The sequence below is a fragment of the Bos javanicus genome, chromosome 3, assembly GCF_032452875.1.
Source record: "Bos javanicus breed banteng chromosome 3, ARS-OSU_banteng_1.0, whole genome shotgun sequence".
Taxonomy (NCBI): domain Eukaryota; kingdom Metazoa; phylum Chordata; class Mammalia; order Artiodactyla; family Bovidae; genus Bos; species Bos javanicus.
Window position 1 is genome coordinate 114,730,628 of NC_083870.1, and position 17,949 is coordinate 114,748,576.

The following is a 17,949-nucleotide window of genomic DNA, read 5'->3' on the forward strand; positions in this document are numbered from 1 at the left end:
AAAATGTCAGCTCAGAGAGTCTGAGTCATCTGCCTAAGGTCACACAGCTAATATACATCAAAGTTTATCTCACCAATTTCATATGCTACTTGGCACAGCTTGCTCATGACCCTGAAGTACATTCAAGGTCAACATGATAAAGGCCCTTTATCATGGGCCTTTAAATTGTTTAAAAGTCATATGAATTATTTGGAATATATACATATATAGTTAAGACTAAAGTCAAAAGGAAAAGCAGAAATCCTTTTCATTCTTTTCCAGTTAAGCATCTTCTACCAGTTGAAGTATTCAGTTTGTCTTATCAGATTCTGGCGTAGAACCAGGTCATATCTATGAATCATAGCTGATGTAATGTGCGTCTTACTAGAACTATTATGTATTTCCCAGGTGCTCCCACTTGACTGTCAGAAACCAGATCTCTGCCCAGGTCCCAGGTGAGCAATTATGATGTCATGAAGTGGTACTTGGATACAGTTCAAAGAGCTGAGAACAAGTTATGAGACCAGGGAAAGCAAACAGTGGGATTCCAGAGAGCTCACCCAATCTCCCCTGGCCTTGCAGCGCTGCTGATAGAGTTACTCTCTGTGGAGCCTGGTGGAGAAAACCTGAGTCTAGGTGTGCACTTTTCCCCTGAGAGGAGAGCGGTTGTCGAGAGCTTTGTAACCCCTGGGATGGTGAGTCTTTCTGAAGCTCTATTCCCAGGGAACTCCATGGAAAGACAAATTCCACATCACTTGCAAGTGTGGCCTGTTACTAGCACTTGAGATTGGACAAGAGTCCATGATTGAAGCTCTGGCTGGGTGGGAGGGAGCGGGTGTGAAAGTCGACAGGGGGGTGGAGGTGGCCACCTGGGTGAAGGCACAAACACACGACCCCTAATATGGATGCTTGTGACTGACAGGCAGGGGAGCATATCTGAGCAGCAACATGAGGGAAACAGCCAGAAGGAGGTTCATGCATCTTTAGTGACTTGTGCTCAGGAAGTGCTGGAGTTGGAACCTCCCGCTTCGGGAAGAGGAGCGCCGTCACAGATCCGTGCGCCTAAATAACAGAGGCAAAATTGAGGGGGTGGGGACTGAAGTCCCAAAATTTCACTGAGATCCAGTTTTCTCCAGAGAGACTACCTGGAAATTCTGTTGTTGGAATAATCAGTTGTGCTGAGCATCACGTGAAACGCCTTTTTAAGAATCATGTATTTATTTCTTTATGGCCGTGCTGGGTCTTCATTGCCGCACGTGGGCTTCCTCTAGTTGCAGCAAGCAGGGGCTGCTCTCTAGTCGCGGTGACAGGCTTCTCGTTGCAGCGGCTTCTATTGCTGTGGAATATGAGCTCTAGGGTACTCGGGCTTCAACAGTTGCAGCTCTGGGCTTCAGAAGCTGTGGCTCACAGGCTCTAGGGTGAGGGCTCAGTGACTTCTCTGCATTTGCTGGAGGTTCTTAACCTCTGAGCTACCAAGGACCTCCCTGAAATGCTTAAATGCCTTCAAACCATTTCTTTTCTTTTCTTCTGCCCTTACTCAAAATAATCAACTGCACTCTAATTGACATGAAGCCTAGTATGTGAAAGGTGTAGTTTATAGTTTAGGCCAATAAAAAAGGAGGGAACACCCATTTTAACAGTTTCTCAGAAACAAAGAATAACACTCAAGGTTTACAGGCGAAGACAACATCGTGCCCCCCAAACATGATATTGTCTTAAAACATAGCAATGCAACAAGTACCCCTACAGATAAGGAGATGTGAGAGAGAGGTCAAGTATTATGGCCTTAAAAAATTGCCTTCCCTTCTAAGAAAAATTGCCAGAGTTGATCCCAGAAGCAGCTGTGTTTCTGTCCTGTGACCCTTGGCCCACCACCTGATGAGACCCTGCGATAGGGTTCCCTGCAGGGGCCCCCACTGCAAGATGAATTCCCTCGTTCAAAAAGCAGGGGAAAGGGCCATTAAAGGTAACAAAACATAAAGCTTTTTTCTTTCTTCCACAGTCTCTCAATTTATCATGATGTTTCTAATTTGCTCTTTAATGAAGTAAAGAAACAAAATTTTAAAAATTTACCATGAATTTTATCATTTCTCTTTATATTGTGCAATTCCTGTTGAAATGCAAATGTAAGCGCATTTAACATAGATGCTGAATAATCAAAATTATTTTAAAAAATTGTATTCTGTAGCTTGTACATGCACAATTCCCTCTTACCAAAACATAGAAAACTGCAAAACATTATCTCGACAGTTTCTCTCTCACTTCTTGATATCCTATATTCCACTAATGCTCTCTGCTTTTGGCTTACTGATGAGTAAGAAAGGATAGAAATTAAGAAGAAAAGGTGCCCTTCCTGTATCCTTTCTTTCTGTGGCATCGTTTCCAGCATAGGTTGGCTAATACAGGGAAGTAACATGATCAGGAAAGGGTATGATAGGTTCCTTGGTCATTTGTGTTTCTCACATCAACTTCTTTCTGCGTTGGAGGCAAATGTAACAGGGAAGAGCAAATCTAACTCCATATTAGGTCCGTTTCTTTTACTTTAACCTTTGCATTCTATTGCTTTTTCTTGAGTAAAGAATGTTGCCTATGGCCTGACATATACAGGGAAGCCTTGTCACAAGGCTTTGACCTATAAGAGTATAAGACTTTTCCATTCATATAGAGATAAAAAGTTGCAGAAAAGAGAATAACATTTGTCTTCTTGGAGTTTACAGGAAGTTGTGACCTGACCTACACGGACAGCTACAAAGACAAAGGATTCCTATACCAAGAAGTTTGCAAAGGCCAACTACACCCACTCCTTCATTTTGCCTTTAAAAATGCTTTGGGGGTACAAGCCACCTGTGTCTTTGCATGGTCCTGCAACACAACTTTCTCTGCTCCAGCCTCCAGTGTTTTGGTTTGTTTGACCACACCGTGCATCAGGTATATGAACATTCATTTGGTAACACAAGTTCTAGATCTAAAGGAAAATATGGACTTGGGGGGCCATCTGGAGTCCCTCCCCTTGCTCAGTCATAGATGCGGCAAGATGACCACCAGGCCTCACAGTGCTACGGAAATCCTGTGCTCGTGGGGCGTCACATGCTGTGCGTATCTCCTTTGCTCACACATTGTGCTCCATTGTCCCATTGGGGCTCACCTCAAAACATAAGTTCAAACGTGAAATTGTTGATAATTTTGAGTAGCAAAGCATTGAACCAAGCACAGGGACGCCCTGGGTGCAAGTTCATGTCCACAAAGCTGACCCTGTCCCTCAGTAACAAGAATCAGAATAATTAGCTTGGCCAATGAGATTCTCTCTCTTGGGAATTTACACAAAGATTTAATAATGAGAGAAGCATCATCACTACGTACCAAGAGAAGAATCAGAGGAAGAAACTGTCTGAAGCACCATAAAGATTGTTCATAAACTCCTGGGCCCAAGATATTTTCCTTAGCTTCTGATGATCTTCATTACCATCTCTGTGGTCTGAGCTTTCTTTTGACTTCTATCACTTTCTTCAAAGAGGTAATCACTGTTATCAATCCCTTAGGTATTTTTCCTGGGATTTTTAAATATAGATTTACTGTCAATTAAATTATGTCCACGTCCTAATGTCCAGTACCTGTGAATGACTTTATTTGGAAATAGGATCTTTGCAGATATAATCAAATCACAGATCTAAAAATGAGATTATCCTGGATTTAGAATGACCCTGAAATCCAAAGACAGGTGTCATTTCAAGAGACAGGTAACCCTTGTGTCTTTGAGACACAAAGAAAATGCCATGTGAAGATGCAGAGACTGAAGTGATGGGGCCTTAAGCCAAGGACCACCTGGAGCCCACAGACACTGGGAGAGACAGGAAGGATTCCTTCCTAGAGCCTTTGGATGAAACAAAGCATGGTCCTGCTGACATCTTGATTTGGAGTCTCTGACCTCCAGAATTGCAGAAGAAGAAATTTATGCTGTTTTCAAGCCATGAGGTTTTTTGGTAATTTGTTAACGGCAGTCCAAGGAAACTAATAAAAACATCTGAGCAATATAAAAATATTTGTGGACTTTAATTTATGATTTAACAGTGCTTCTTAGAGTTTTTGATGTGTTATCTACCCTACTGTCATCAAAGTCAAAACCCTGAATAGTTTTTAAACCATAGGAAAGTTGGAAGAAAAATATTTTCTACTCTTTGATAATGCTGGGGCTTAATTACACATTTCTTGAACTGCAGCTTTAGGGAATTTCAAAACACATAATTTAACCTTCCTCTAGAGTATGAACTATTCTATTGGAACAAACAAAATTTTGGCTGTTATAGTCAGTTCTTCTTACCCAGAAGGTAGAAGTAATAATTCATGCATTTAGAGACAGAGAGAGAGAGAGAGAATTTACCTAAAGTCGCCAATTTTAATTTCTGCATTTCCTAGATTTTAACACTGGGTTAAGCTAAAAGGCTGAAAATAAATGTGTCTTGCTTGGAACCAAAGGCAGAAAATTGCATGTCTCCTGAATAATGCAAGGCATGAACACTCTTGTCCCTAGATGGTGGGATGAGGAGGAAGGAATAAACCGGGGCTTGGGGCAGTTAGCTGTGAGGAGCCCCTAGGGGTGGAGGGAGGGGGCTTGGGAGGGCAGCAATTTACAAAGTAGGACAGAGCTGCTGCACTTTAACAACTGGCTCTGCGTTCCTATGCCAGTCAGTTGCAAGTGGTACCAGTGATGTTGGTGGAAACAACACGCCCGCCAAGTGCTTTCCCACCCATCACCTTGATTCCGCAATAACACTTGAGGATAACTGCTCTTCCGTTTCACAGATGTGTCCAACCACCAAAGCCCTAAGATATAAATGACCCACTCAGGAGTAACCCCAATAATAATAAAAGCCCCAATAAACGTTGTGCATGCAGGCCCTAAATTCATATTTAAGAATTTGAAGTTCAACCTTCTTTTCATTAAATGATGGCTACTTACTGGGCTTCCCAACTGGCGCTAGTGGCAAAGAACCTGTGTCCCAGTGCAGGTGACATATGAGACGTGGGTTTGATCCCTGGGTCAGGAAGATCCCCTGGAGGAAGGTATGGCAACCCACTCCAGTATTCTTGCCTGGGAAATCCCAGGAACAGAGGAGCCTGGAGGGCCACTGTCCATAGGGTCACACAGAGCTAGACACAACTGAAGCAACTTAGCACATGTACACACACTTTTTAAATGGCATCTCGGGTGGCTCAGTGGTTAAAAAATCCTCCTTCCAATGCAAGAGACTCAGATTTGATCCCTGGGCAAAGAAGATCCCCTGGAGGAGGAAATGGCAACCTTCTCCAGTATTCTTGCTTGGTGGGTTGCAGTCCGTGGGGTGACAAAGAGTTGGACATGACTTAGTAACCAAATAATAACAAGCCAAAAGATCAAACCAGTCAATCCTAAAGGAAATCAGCCCTGAATATTCATTGGAAGAACGGATGTTGAAGCTGAAGCTCCAATTCTTTGGCCACCTGATGTGAAGAACTGACTCATTTGGACCCTAATGCCCGGAAAAATTGAAGGCAAGAGGAGAAGGGGACGACAGAAGATGAGATGGATGCATCACCGACTCAATGGATGTGAGTTTGAGCAAGCTCCAGGAGTTGGTGATGGACAGGGAAGCCTGGCGTGTTGCAGTCCATGGGGTTGCAAAGAGTCAAACGCAACTGAGTGACTGAACTGAACTGAATCTTTCCTCCAGGGGCATACAACCAAGTTGGTTTCCATTTCAGATGAAAGAACCAAGGAAGTTCCACTGGAGCCAGAGAAGATGCCCACATCAGGGCTGCCATGGGAGCTGTGATGAGGGTTGGCTTCTCAGATGAAGAACCCTCAAGGATGTTTTATGGATGAATCTGAAGATCGTGGAGGGAGTGGAGAACGCGAGTGTACCTCCTCAGCAAATTACCTAATCAAGGTGGATATCAGAGTCAAAAACACATGTTGACTTTACCCAGTACACAGCAGAATGTGATAACCCAAAATGTCAAACACAAAATTCAAGATGACGGCCAAAATACATTACTTTATGGGAGAACAAGATTGAGAAGGGCACGTCCTTGCATTTGAAACTGACAACAAAGGACACAGTTTACCTCCTTTTGCTGATGGAGGGGGGTGGGCAGAAGGAGGGGCAGGGACTACGGGGTGGTGTGGCCTGAGAACTCAGGGTGGGGGTCAGGGTGGGGAGGAAGGTCTTTTGTTCCTGTGCTACTGGGTGCTGGAGAGGGCGTTCTGAAGGTCAGGTCTAAAGATAATTGGCCAGTGCCCTTGTATCACCTTGTATCAGAGAATGTCCAGGTGGTGGCCGAGGCTTGCAACTCTTTCTATAGGTTTGCAGGCAGAGGAAATGTAGTCTCTCTCTCTCTCTAAACCTCCTGTGCATGCCCTTCTGCAGGCTGCATTTACATCGTTTATTCCTGCTTTAAGGCTGAATAATGGATTCCGGTTCTGAGCAGTAGAAACTCTACAAAAAAGATTAGCCAGGCTGCGCGGGGTTCTGTGCTGGTGAACCTTGTCCCACTTCTGCGGCTGTGGCTCTTGGAGAACAAACCCAAGGCACGCACCTCTAAGGACGGAAACCTGGGGACTCAGAGGTGATGGGGAGAGCCTGGTGCAAACCAGAAGGTGATTCTCCTGCATTGTCTGCATAAAGTGAAACAGCAGAGGAGGCTGGCATTCTCTCCTAAACCTGAAAGTGAGCTTAGGCCTGCAGGGTGCCAGGAAGAAGTGCCCATCAGTGTCACGTGACTCCAGGCTTTAGATGACCTCCGAGGGTCACACAGCAAGTGAGAGATGCAATCATGACCGTGAGTTAGGAACGAGCTTATTTTTGAACCGAGTATTAAAGCCCTACCTTGAGTTCTTTAACAACTCTACGTTGTTAAAACTAATAAATTAGCATGAAAGAGTCAAGGACGGAAATGACATGAAATCCAGGATTTGCTTCAAAATAACTGTACAGGGAGGAGGGGATTGGGTAAAGTAGAGCGGAAGTGAGACTAAGTCATGAGTTGGTAGAGCGGAAGTGAGACTAAGTCATGAGTTAATCGTTGCTGCAGTTTGGATTGGGGTACAGGAGGGTTCTTTACTCTCTCAAGTGGCATGTACTTTTGAAACTTTCCACTATGAAACTTTTTTTTTTTTTTAAGTAGCCCATTTAGAACAAAAAGCAGCAAACACATTAAATTAAACTTCCAAGAGATGTACTGTAACTGTATCCAAAAAAAAAATCTATAATCCCTAACCGAAAAACCTGAAGCCTCAGAAAAACAGAATATTCCCAGATGGGAATTTTTGTTACCATAATGATATCAATTTTCACCCTAATTAATCTGTAAATTCAATGTCTCCCAGTTAACATTCCTGCAGGATTTATTGGAACTTGCTTCTCAACTTCATATAGAAAAGAAAATATTCAAGAATAGCAATGACATTTTAAAAAGAAAAAGAATGAAAAAGAACTTATCTTACCAAGTATCGAAACATATTACAAAACTATAATTAAAATATTGTGGTATTGGCATAAGGAAGGACATGTATTAATAGAGCAAAATAGAGAATTCAAAAATAGGCACATGTTGATATGAAAATCTGGCTTAATTTAGAGATGACATTTCAAATCCTTCCCCCTCCTGACTGGGGACAAATTCAGGTTTTCACTTGGAAAAAAAAATGTACTTATAAAAATGCATCTATATGTCAATATGCTTATACATTGATATATCTATGTATATCCTATTTCTATAGCTATGCAAAATTGATTTTTATCTTAAATACTTATTTTATATTTTATACACTTCTTTTGAAAACTATTATATTTGCTTATATATTCCATGTAGACAAATTTTACAAGGAATAAATAAAGGTAACAAAACACTTCCACCCCTATGTCACTTATAATTTGCATACATAAATGTAGACTGTGTGTGCGTGCTAAGTCGCTTCAGTCGTGTCTGACTTTTGCAACCCTATGGACCGTAGCCTACCAGCCTCCTCTGTCCATGGGATTCTCCAGACAAGATTACTGGAGTGGGTTGTCATTCCCTGCTCCAGGGGTTCTTCCAAACCCAGAGCATGAACCCTCAACTCTTGCATTTCGTGCACTGGTAGGAGGATTCTTTACCAATAGAGAATGTTTTGTATGTATGTGTAGGTATTTGTACATAACACACATGGTAATATGAGGAGACCTGAAGGTGCGGTGGGGAGGCGAGGAAGATTCCTGGTGGGGAGACCTTGCAGACAGGAAGAACCAGCCCCAGGAGAGCATCCCAGGGAGCCCATGTGGGAAGCCTGGAGGCTCCCTGTGATTTAGATGTCGGAACAGCACATGGTGACCATAGAAAGGGGTCTACGGAGGGGAGGTGCCATCAGTGAGGGTGGAAATAACTGGGAGACCCCATCTGGACTGTCAAGAGTGTTAAGACGCATCCTAAACTTGAGAAGGAGATAGCAAATACGACTCAAAGGGGAACAGAGCAAAGACATGACTGGGTGGAGGACAAAGCGGGAGCACGACCAACCGTTTGCTAGTAGGACCCTCTGGAGGACAGCTCAGAGACACAGGGACCAGAGACGAGCAAGTGAGTCTGGCTGTCACTGCTGTGACCTGATCTAGACCGGAGGCCGGGGGCTTGGAGAGGAGGGACAGAGGCCAAGTTCTGGCTGCCGCCGGGAAGAAGGAAGGGGGAGTCAAATGCTGGACAGGGCCACAGCCGGGTACCGTTGGCAGTCACCGGGGAGCATCTCTTATTAAACAGTGATGCAGGGCCTTTGCTGTTTCTGCAGGAGCTCCGTGGGTGACTCCCCCACACTGCCAGAGCTGAGAACCCCCGAGGTTTGGGGCCACGATGGCTGGAGAGGCCATCCAGATGGCTGGAGACAGACAAGGAGGAAGAAGAGGCAATCGGAGGAAGGCAGTCGGGCTGGCTGGTTCCCACCTCAAGTGTGGGGAGGTGCCAGGTCACCAGGAGGCACTTATCAGGTGAGATGGCACCTGACTTAGGACACTGAGGCCACTGTGACAAAATCTCAGAGACCGGGCATCTTACGCAGCAGGCGTCTGCTTCCTCACAGTCCGGGAAGCTGGAAGTTCAAGGTCAAGGTGTGGGCAGGGATGGTTTCTGGTGAGACCCTCTCCTCTGTTTGCAGGTGGGGGAGCCTTCTCGCCGTGTTTTCATGCAACCTGTCCTCTGTTTACACGTATTCCTGGTGTCTGCTTGCGTCCTAATCTCCTGTTCTTATGAAGTCACCAGTCAGATAAGATTAGGCCTCACTTTCACTTAATCACCTTGTTAAAGGCCTTATCTCTAAATACAATCACATTCTGAGATACTGGACACTGAATTTGGCGGGGGCGGGGGGGGGGGGTCGGGGTTGGGGGGGGTTGGGGGGTGGGATGTAACTTGGCTGATAAAAACATCTTAGCTTTGTCCCTGAGCTCTTGGAGGACCAGCTGCCAACAGGTCCATATGATAAGGAGCTGGTGAGATTCCAGTTTAGGGGGATGTTTCTTACTGGGTGTATATACTTAACCTCCCTGAGATCCATCCCCACCAGATCGTGGACAGACGGGGGGAGAAGGTCGGATGACTGTGTCTCATTCAGGGAATAAACACGCTTTCAGGTCCTTAAAGTCAAAACAAGAACAAGTGGTTGCTGTGTGTCTGATGTACCATCTCATTCACCCTCACATCAGCCAAGATGCGATGTGTCTACCATCGCTGTGTTTGTTTCTAAGATGAAAAGCAGGTTTGGCTTGGAGGCCTGACCCCCACTGGGAGGTGGCAATGCCAGGCCTTGCCCTTGGCCCGTCTGACTCTCCAGAGCCCTTAACTTTAACTCCCACACAGCGCTGCTTCTCTCAAGTCATTTCAAACCATATTTCTTTTGCTTAGAAACATTTTTAATTCTTTTAGAACTAAAAGTGCTTAAGCAATGCTTGGGTCAAGGAGGTGATCTTCTGTCAAAGTTTTCAAATGGTTTCTTCTCCCTGTGACTCCGGAAGGCCTTGACGGTGTTACTGACATGACAGTGGGGGGCAGCCCCGCTTGGTTGTTCTCTGGGTGGCCTTCCAGCAAACACACGTGTAATCATCTCAGGCAGCCCCGACCAAGACAGAGAAGCAGAGGAGAGATGATGGGCCCAGAGGGGCACAGAAAAGAGCTAGCAATGACCAGAAGGGTATTTTGATTTCTGTCTCCTGGCAACATTCAGGGCGCTGTTTCAGAGAATGAACTGGGTTGAGTTAATTGACGTGGTCCAGGCGTCTGTAAAGCGGTCCACCCCTGCTGGTGCCAGAATAAATATCGAGGGGAGTAGAAAAGTCTCCCTGGGCATCATGGCATGAACATGGGGAGAACAGAGCATCGAGGAACTCAACACAAAGATCCGTGTCTTCGTCCACCATCAACCAGTGACCAGTCACTTTAAAGGAGAGAATTGTACCACTTGGTGGGAGATGGGTGGTTTGCCAGCTTCATACAAAAAGCATCACTATCGTTCAATGATGTGCTGTATGTATTCAGTCAGTTGTGTCCAACTGTCTGTGACCACATGGACCGTAGCCCGACAGGCTCCTCTGTCCATGGGATTTTCCAGGCAAGAATACTGGAGTGGGTTGCCATTTCCTCCTCCAGGGGGCCTTCCCAACCCAGGAATTGAACCCACCTCTCCTGTGGCTCCTGCATTGCAGGTGGAATTTTTACCTGCTGAACCATTGGGGAAGCCCATCTTTCAAGGATACTGCCTCCATATTCCACTTGGAAAGAGAAGCATATAACCAATATATCCCCAAGAGACTAATTACCTGGGGAAGTCGTTTTTAAAAGCCAATAAAAATGATACAGAAATCAGTGCTACCCACGTCAGGCCTTGTATTAATAAAGACACATACAGGATTTTAGCTGAGAAGATGGTGTTCTTCCATTACAAGCCTCTGATCCATGGAGGAAGACATGCACACAGCCTCTAAAGTTATTTGCTGAGGAAATGTTATGTTAAGTATATTTTCTGAATATCCTCTTCTTATCTCCAGTGTGCAGTAAGATGGAAATCATCAAGTATCTTTGGACATCACCTCCGAGTTGAAAACATCTGGGTATTGCAGGAAATTGAATGAATTCACTGAAGGAAAAAATTACCTTACTTTTCATATATTGTCCAACCAGGGCAAGTATACTCAAATGAAATAAAATTTCTTTCAGTGGCTGCCACAATAAGCCATTAAAGAAAAATGTTGGCACCATCATAGAAGAAACAAGTTTGTTTTTTAAGGGCAAAAAAGTAAGAATTGGGAAGAATAATCTGTATTACTAAACAGATATGTTCCTCAGTTCAGTTCAGTCGCTCAGTCGGGTCCGACTCCGTGACCACATGGACCACAGCACGCCAGGCCTCCCTGTCCATTACTAACTCCTGGAGTTTACTCAGACTCATGTCCATGGAGTCAGTGATGCCATCCAGCATCTATGTTACATATATTCCTAGCCCTCCCTTAACTGACATCATTTATGGGTGTCTTCTCCTCCTGGTGGATTGTCCATGGCCAAATTATAATTGACTGAGGACTTTCCCTGGCCAAGAGTACAAGTTCAGCTTCCTGTGGGCAGATGGGTATGGGAAAAAGGATCAGAAGGCTGGGATGGCCACTCCCTACTCTAGGCAGGGGGGTGTGGCATGGGAGAGGAGGGGAGCACCCAGGTCTGTTATAAATCACTCTGAGCTCATCTCTTGTTAGATAGCACATGTCTTCCCTAACGGAATGGGCAACAAAGATGTGTAATAATAGATGCTGAAAATATGTATAAACATCAGTTATCTTGAATTTCAGATATTCATATAGGACAAAAATGGATGTATTTTCCTCATTATTCATTCACTATATTCTAGTCTGTTTGTGTACTAATGAATTTCTTACACTCTCTGCGCTGACTCGTTCTGCTTCCTAGACTGTTTCTTATTTCTCCTCCTGAAAGGACCCAATGAGAGCCTGGAATTGAGACAGAGGGAAGGAAGGGTGGCTGTTGAGTTTGGAGACAATTGCAAACCACTGTCTTCTTTCCAAGTCACCATGAGGTTTGGGTCTCGAGCCACCAGAGACCCTGAGGACCCAGGGATCATCCATCCTATATCCTGCACCATATGTGTCCTTGTAACACATTGGGTGCCTCATCACTAATATTTGAAAATTTGAGATCAAGAGAGCTCAAACACTCACTAACTCAGACTAAATGCTTGGAGTTTCCCTAGCTGGACCGACTCAGGTGGAACCCATGAGAGTGTTTATAGGAGAAGGCAGCCCTGGGAAGAACTGAGCTGACATTCACTCCAGACAAACTTGGGGTGGCTGGGGGGTCTCAGTGCTCCAGCGCAGAGCTGCTGTAAACAACCTGTGTCCCTCATGTCTTACTCTCAGCTTCCCCAGATAATGGCACCTCTGTTTTGTCTTGACCATCTGCAGTGTTGACAAAAAGCTTGCCAGAGTGTGTGTTAGTGTCAGTCATGCTCGACTCTGCGACCCCATGGACTGTAGCCCGCCAGGTTCCTCGGTCCGTGCAATTCTCCAGGTAAGGATACTGGAGCGGGTTGCCATTCCCTTCTCCAGGGGATCTTCCCAACCCAGGGATGGAACCTGTGTCTCCTGCAGTACAGGCAGATTCTTTACCGTTGAGCCACCAGGGGTGGCGCTAGAAAGCTGCTGTTTATTAAATATTTCAATGAGTAATACTATATAGAACGTGATAAAATTGTTCACCGTCCCCCTGTGAAAAGTGAGGATGAGGCCTGTCACTCCTAGGCAACACTAGGAAAAGCTGGAATGCAGTCTCAGCTTTTCTCCACGAAGCACTGGTGGTCCAGCCTGCTCTCCAGAGAAAAGCTTCCCAAAGAATGGGCCACACTCATGACACTCGCTATTCTGTCCACCCGCTTCTCTTGGTAGGTGCTCAATACATGACGCCCAGCAAACTCCAATCAAGATGAATGCAGCACCGTGCTTGATCCATGGAGTCACATCCAAGGAAGCAAAGAGGGGAAAGGAATTCAGACCTTTACATCAGGTTCTCCAAAATGTCCAAGGGAAACAGACAACGCAGAGAAGCCAGCTTTCCTTAAGGTCCTTGCCTTCTATCTGTCATTCTTCCTCTTGCTCCACAGCTGACCATGGCTTCCCCAAATGTCAGTCTCCTCCAAAAAAGCCCCTCGAAACACCTTCTCTGCAACTTGGCCACCGTGACTCCTGACCTTCTCTTCTCCTTGCTATTCTACCAGAACTTGTGGAGTGTTTTCCCAATGGACACACTTTCTCTTTCAAAATACTTCTTTCTCTCTGCTCTAGGCTGTGAACACACACACACACACACACACACACGCTAGTCAAGTCAGAAAAAAGAAAGTGGTAGGTGTAGCAAGAATTCTCCCAGTTTTCCTGTTCAGAATGGTGGGATTCAGAGGATGGACCCTGATGTGAAGATATTCTGTGTTTTGCCTCGGGTCAGCTACCACTTCTGCACCCGCTGTCCTGGGGACACCTGCAAGGTTCTCAGCCAGAAGAAACTGCTTTAGGGACTAAGAGATGCCCATTATTTTATTGGTTTGTCTTGTTCTGGTTTTTTTTTTTTCCAGAAAGGTTTAACTTTCATTTCTTGCTTTGTTCACATAAAAGATTTCTGTTTGAGAGCTTCCCAAGTGGTGCTAGTGGTTTAGAACAAAACAAAACAAGATTTCTGTTTGAAATAGAGACACAGATGTAGAGAACAAATGTATGGACACCAAGGTGGGGAAATAGGGGAGAGGGATGAATAGAGGTTGGGATTACATACATACTCTATTGATACTATGTATATGGCATCACCGACTCAATGGACATGAGTTTGAGCAAGCTCCAGGAGTTGGTGACAGGGAAGCCTGGCGTGTGGCAGTCCATGGAGTTGCAAAGTTGGACACGACTGAGCAACTGAAATGAATTGAACTGGTAAAATTCATAACTAGTGAGAACCTACTGTATAAACAAGGAACTCTGCTCAAAGCTCTATGGTGACCTAAATGGGAAGGAAATTCAAAGGAGAGGGGGTATGTGTATATGTATGGCTGACGCACTCTGCTGTGTAGTAGGAACTAATGCAACATTATAAAGCGACTATGCTTCAGTAAAAATTAATTATAAAAGTAAATAAAAAGGAAAAAATCTCCTGTATAATATCCTAATTTTAAAAGTCTTATATTTGCCTAGTTTAGTATAGTCAAAATCTTCTCTGAGGACTACTATGATTCTCCTTACACAGAGTAAACACTTGGTGATTAGAATGTGTTGTTTTGAGACATCCTACACCATCAAGGTCATTTTGGAGAAAGAACAACTTCATGGGCCCCATGCTCCGGGGTCCCGAGCTGGGTTTAATGCTCTTGCATCTTGAGCTTCTTGGTGTCTGCACTAGGTTCTGCATATTATGTAGCTAGTTCTGTTTGGCAAGGCGCCTTTTCTAAAATTCATACTGTCATGTATGTCTTTGATCACTGGATGCTGAGAAAATTGCACACCTTTGTGCCCTGTGACAGCAGGTCCACCACGAAAGGACCATCCCTCTGAGACCTGGGCAGGATATGGCTGAATTTCCCACTTGGTTTCCATGGAAGGAAGCCCAGGAGAGGCTCTGTGATCAGGCTCTTTAAAGCATTCCTAGGCAGCCTGCTTTGAAAGTGATATGTTTCCAGTAAGACTGGAATGCATCAATATGCAAAAATATGTTTTTACAAACTCCAGTGCCCAAAAAAAAGAAGACTGAACAAGAAAAGAATCCTATAATATGTTGATGGGCTGTTGGATGATATTCCACCTCTTAAAGATCCCCTGGGTCTGCAGATTTGGTAAACTTCAGGCCCCCAGCCGCCCAACACCCACGTCCCCTGCACACCGTTCAAAACAGTACCTCTCCCTTCACTTCTCCCCGCAGACCAAGCTCAGTCTCAGCCACAGCCTGTGATCCACCGTGACTCACTTCCTGCCTGAAGTCCCTCCCAGAATTGAGGGCCCTCTTGACCCTCTGGTGAGATCACCCCCTCTCTCCTGTTCTTCCCAGACCCCTTCCCTTTGTGCCTTGGAACGCAGCAGGACGGAAGCCTGAGACACAGCTCCTTTCTCTAAGTGGATTCCACACAGAATCTCTTGTTCATCTACTAGGGCCGTCAGCAAACCTCCCTGCTACCCTTCTCCCTGGATTTCTCACCCTGAACCAAGCCAGCCTCACCAACTCAGTGGGGCATCCCTCACTGAACAAGGGTCTTGACCCTGTCACAGATTCCCAGCATGCACAGAAGGTGTGAAAAGCAAAGCAAAGCACAACTTTTCAATGTGCAAAATGTGTTTGCATTGTCCCCAAAGTCTGAGAGAAAATATTTTTTTTAAGCAACACTGTAAGAGCCACCAAACTAATTTTCTTTCTCTTTCATGCCCAAAATTTCATAAATAGTTTGTTCCTGTTTTAACAAAGAAGAAAACTGTAGTTCACGTGCCAGATATTGTAAAGCTCGTCTGGGAAATAAATTCTTAAGACTATCTAACACATTTTTGAAAAATAAGGATGGTGAGGTGAGACAGACCCTAAAGAATATTTAAGGCAAAGCAAGGACAACAAAAAGTTAAAACAGTACGGTGTTGGCCCAGGAACAATTAAACAACACAGAAGGACAAAAATACATGCTATAAAGAAACGTAGCATATGACAAAGATAAAACTGCAAATCAGTAATGAAATGAGGGATTTTGTCATCAAAATCACATTTGGACAATTAGTTAAGAATTTGGGAGATACGATTAAGCCCTTACTTTTCATCTTAAACCAAAATGAATTCCTGACAGATGAAGGATTTATATCCTTAACAATTTATCCAAAACTCATCCAAAGCCATAAAAATAAGAGAAAAACTACTGGTGAAAGATTTATATTACATGAAAGTGAAATGGGGACTTAGAAAGTCAACACCCAAGACAGACAAGTCTTGGATGGCTTCCACCAGGACTGCCAGACAATCACGAGATCTGAAACACTGGGTACATTCGTTGGCCCACGTCTCACATGTATAAATATCCACAAGTCACAAATCAGGTTAGCGTTTTGTTAAACATGATGCACCCTCCCAACTTGACAAATATGCTATCACAACAAACAAAAGCAAAACAGCTTTTCATAGAGCCACGGTGTTTATATGAATGGAAGTTGGCAAAGTATCAAAAACCAAAGTCAACCATTATTATGTTGAGTCTGGACGTTCTGTCACTAAGCCAGCAATATTTGGGGAAGTCATGTAACAAATGTGCGCATAATTAGCATGTTACATTTATTCAGTACAATTATTTTCTTGTTTTCACTTCAGCAAAAATCACTATATTATTTTTCCCTCATAATTTGCACTCCATTGACACCAATGATTTAAAGGATTAAAGAGTAAAATTTAATTAAATTTCAAACGTGCAAAATTTGAATTATTTTCTTCAAAAATAGAAATTGAATGAAGATAAAAAAAGACCTCTAAAATTATTTCCATGAGTTTTCAAAGAATATCTTTCTTCTAAAATAGTCAAGACTTTGGTACTTGCCTGCTGGTCCAGTGGTTAAGACCCTGGCTTTCCACTGCAAGGAGCACAGGTTTAATCTCTGGTCCAGGAACTGAGATCCCACATTACATGCAGTATGAGAAAAATAAAATAAAATATTCAAGCTTTTAATTAAAATTAAAAGACCAAATTTTAATCCATAGTTTTGGAATTTTTAATCACAATTATCTTCAAATTTATTTTTATTACATATTACTTAATATTTTAATAAAAACAAACATTTGCAAACCCAACATTCACTGTCCTTATTGCCAATAGAAAGAAACAGAATCAGGCTTCACACCTATTATGTTTGCAAATATATATGTGTGGGTATATGTATGCTATTAATCTTTCCAGAGAGAGTGAAATGTGTGCACACGTATAGATAGAGACAGACATACTATGAACTATTCAGGAGGGCAACATGTTCTTTCCCCACCATGTGCAACTGTGAATGGAAAGACCTCCAGATTCAAGAATTTACACACACAAAGAAGGAAGAAAGTGGACACTCAATTCAACCAAGAGGCTGTATCTTAATATGCAAAATTGTATTTATTTCACACTTTCCAAGAGGTGCAGTTTGACCCATGTCTTTTTCTCCCCAAAGCAATTAATGGTGAACAAAACCAATTTGATTTTATAAATATATACATAAAATATGTATTGTAGAAGTATATTTTTAAAGATATATCAGTTCAGTTCAGTTCAGTCGCTCAGTTGTGTCCAACTCTTTGCGACCCCATGAACCGCAGCACGCCAGGCCTCCCTGTCCATTACCATCTCCCAGAGTTCACTCAGACTCACATCCATCGAGTCGGTGATGCCATCCAGCCATCTCATCTTCTGTTGTCCCCTTCTCCTCCTGCCCCCAATCCCTCCCAGCATCAGAGTCTTTTCCAATGAGTCAACTCTTCGCATGAGGTGGCCAAAGTAGGAGTTTCAGCTTTAGCGTCAATCCTTCCAATGAACACCCAGGACTGATCTCCTTTAGAATGGACTGGTTGGATCTCCTTGCAGTCCAAGGGACTCTCAAGAGTCTTCTCCAACACCACAGTTCAAAAGCATCAATTCTCCGGTGCTCAACTTTCTTCACAGTCCAACTCTCACATCCATACATGATCACTGGAAAAACCACAGCCTTGACTAGACGGACCTTTGTTGGCAAAGTAATGTCTCTGCTTTTGAATATGCTATCTAGGTTGGTCATAACTTTCCTTTCAAGGAGTAAGTGTCTTTTAATTTCATGGCTGCAATCACCATCTGCAGCGATTTTGGAGCCCCAAAAAATAAAGTCAGCCACTGTTTCCACTGTTTCTCCATGTATTTGCCATGAAGTGATGGGACCGAATGCCATGATCTTCATT

The 17,949-nt window shown here is 43.8% G+C and overlaps 2 long non-coding RNA genes across 4 annotated transcripts; both read left to right on the plus strand.

The window, feature by feature from the left end:
* The first annotated feature begins 478 nt into the window (after positions 1–478).
* On the plus strand, positions 479–8,914 carry LOC133244924 (uncharacterized). Its single transcript, XR_009735556.1, has 3 exons — positions 479–674; positions 2,697–2,907; positions 8,777–8,914. It is a non-coding gene; the product is annotated as an uncharacterized LOC133244924 (long non-coding RNA).
* A 1-nt stretch (position 8,915) lies between these two features.
* On the plus strand, positions 8,916–13,670 carry LOC133244922 (uncharacterized). 3 transcript variants are annotated; one of them, XR_009735555.1, is made up of 3 exons: positions 8,916–8,972; positions 11,025–12,555; positions 12,930–13,670. It is a non-coding gene; the product is annotated as an uncharacterized LOC133244922 (long non-coding RNA). The 3 variants fall into 3 exon arrangements; XR_009735554.1 differs by having other exon boundaries at positions 12,450–12,555; XR_009735553.1 differs by lacking the exon at positions 8,916–8,972 and having other exon boundaries at positions 9,375–12,555.
* Positions 13,671–17,949: the final 4,279 nt, after the last annotated feature.